Here is a 2,565-nt window from a genome sequence, read left to right on the forward strand (position 1 = left end):
CCACCTAGCCCCCCCTCTTCAAGCAACAAGACGGACCACCACCACCACAGTTGGGTGGTGGTGAGCGGCGAACCAAACAGAGAGAGAGAGAGAGAGAGAGCCAGAGATAGGAGCAGCACCGCCGCTCACGGCAACGGCGGCGGTGGAGGCGACGACGGGTGTCTCTCGGCGGCGTCACATCATGGTCCGGCGATGGTGATTGTTTGACGGAAACAATGGATGCTGTTTATGTTGAAGACGGTGATGGTGGTGGCTTCGGGTGTTCGACTCAGCTCCGGTGACAGCTGTGGAATAATGGTGGTGCTGATGTTCGGTTTCAGGTATGAGGTTCTAGATTCAGATTCAAGATTTTTTGGTTCCGGTATGTCGGGCTCGGGTATGTGGTTCTGGTTTCGAGTCATGGTTCGAGACCTGACTCTAATTTGATTTATGGATTTTCGGTTCAGATTATGGTTTCGGGTCAATCCGGGTCAAACCCGGTCAACATATGTTAAGATCAGTCAACAACAGTCAACCCGATCGGATGTGGGTTCGAGTCAACACATCGGGTCTTGCGGTTCGTGGTTCGGTTCGGTTGGCTCAGTTAAACCGAGTCGACTCAGCGGGTCAACTCGGTCAACGCGGTCAAACTGAGTCAACTCAGTCAACCGGTTCAGCGTTCCGACACGAAGAGTGGTAAAGTTTTAACGGTGAATACGTTATTTCTATAAATTTTTATTACATATGTGAAATCGAGCTCACACGAACGGTTTAGTGTTTAGTCTATACTTTGTCGTTTTTACGAAAATTTATATATTAGTGATTGAATATTGTTGAATTTTTGAAATTATAACGACACTTTAGTTGTCGGGGGCGTCCAAAAACAGAGGAAACTCTGTCCGTTTTTCAAGAAAATCCGTAAAAACAACACGCATCTTATTATATAACGAAAACAAATCGGATTCAAACAACTTTTTACTAATGCATGTTATTTCGACGACACTTACAACTTACGAGAACAACGATACGGAAATTATTTTGACAACAAAAATGAATATAGTTATTATTATATTTATTTCAAATAAACTCGAATCCTTTATAAATAAATATAGTATATATATTTATTTCAAATATCACGCGACACGATTTCGCCTTATAAAATAAATATAGTTTTTATATTTATTTCAGATATCGTACGACACGAGTACTTTTATAAAAATAAATATAGTTATATATTTATTTTCAAATACAACTCGACGATTCTTTTATAGAATAAATATAACTCTTTTATATTTATTTCAAACGCCTAAACGACATATACACATATTTTGATAATTTTCATACAAGACGCGATACAAGATTATTATATATTACTTTCATACGAATATTCCTATATATCAACATACGACTTCTCAAAACGAAGCTAAATGAATATAACTTAATCATTTTCATTAAGTTAACAACTTACGTCAAATCGTTCAGTTAACGATTCAGTAAAGCTCGGTAACACGTAGTTACCGTTTTTGCTTAGAAACTTATTAGATATTCCATGTTAGGAATATTGTAGAACGCACGCTAGCGAGTCTCGTCTTGGAAACAACATCACGAAGTCGTATTTAGCTAGCTTTGCACAGGAATATTCAGACGAGTTCATAACCCCCACTTTTTATTATTTTACATTTTTTTTTTGTAAATGTTTTCGGGGTGGAAAGACATGCACGATTTTCAGAAACATACAAAGTTTTGAACAAACGAAAAACTCGTATTTCTATAAATATCACGGATGGATTTCGAGGAACTCAAATGATTTACGAAAGGTTTATACTAAACATACCGGTTTTTACAAAACAAATGCTTATTTTCGAAATATTAATGATTTTTCATAACTAAGGAGTCAGCCTTAGTGGCTGGGGAGGTTCAGTCAGGGTGGCTGGGGAAGTTCAGCCAGGGTGGCTGGGAAGGTTCAGTCAGGGTGGCTGGGAAGGTTCAGCCAGGGTGGCTGGGGAGGTTCAGTCAAGGTGGCTGGGGAGGTTCAGCCAGGGTGGCTGGGGTGGAATATATGTTACAGTAATTACGAATACTTTTTACATGGTATGGTTAGCGTAAGGAGGGTTACTACTTAGATCATGTGAGTGGGTAGGCGCAACTTGAGGCCATTAATCCTCATTGTAGGACCGAGTGACAGTAGCGGTAGATCTATCTGGGTGTAGCGAGCCCAACCCCAGGCCCAGCAGAACGGACCTTGGGGTGACTTTGTGCCCAACGCAAAATCCGCTAGGTTTGAGTCTTCCTACTTGCACTTCACACATATCAATGGCCTTGCAAACCATTGGTGATCTCTTTTTCCTTATCTGCTACATACCAGGGATTTTATACTTACGGAAACTTCTTGTTCATACAAATTAACTACCATGTTTTATACAAACCTATTGGTATCAGAGCTATAGGTTACAGCGAATTAGGTTTCTGTTGTGATACCTAGGCTCTAACCTCACCTTTCCCCCTGGGGACTTAGATCATTGAGACATTGAACACATACAGAATGCCTAGTACTCGAATATGGTCTCCAACCGTTGCCGAAAAACA

General features: G+C 40.4%; 1 long non-coding RNA gene across 1 annotated transcript; it reads left to right on the forward strand.

Moving 5' to 3' along the window:
• The first annotated feature begins 280 nt into the window (after positions 1-280).
• Positions 281-817, forward strand: LOC118491275. Its single transcript, XR_004891102.1, has 2 exons — positions 281-320; positions 447-817. It is a non-coding gene; the product is annotated as an uncharacterized LOC118491275 (long non-coding RNA).
• The last annotated feature ends 1,748 nt before the right edge of the window (positions 818-2,565 follow it).

Source organism: Helianthus annuus, chromosome 4, assembly GCF_002127325.2.
Source record: "Helianthus annuus cultivar XRQ/B chromosome 4, HanXRQr2.0-SUNRISE, whole genome shotgun sequence".
Lineage (NCBI taxonomy): Eukaryota > Viridiplantae > Streptophyta > Magnoliopsida > Asterales > Asteraceae > Helianthus > Helianthus annuus.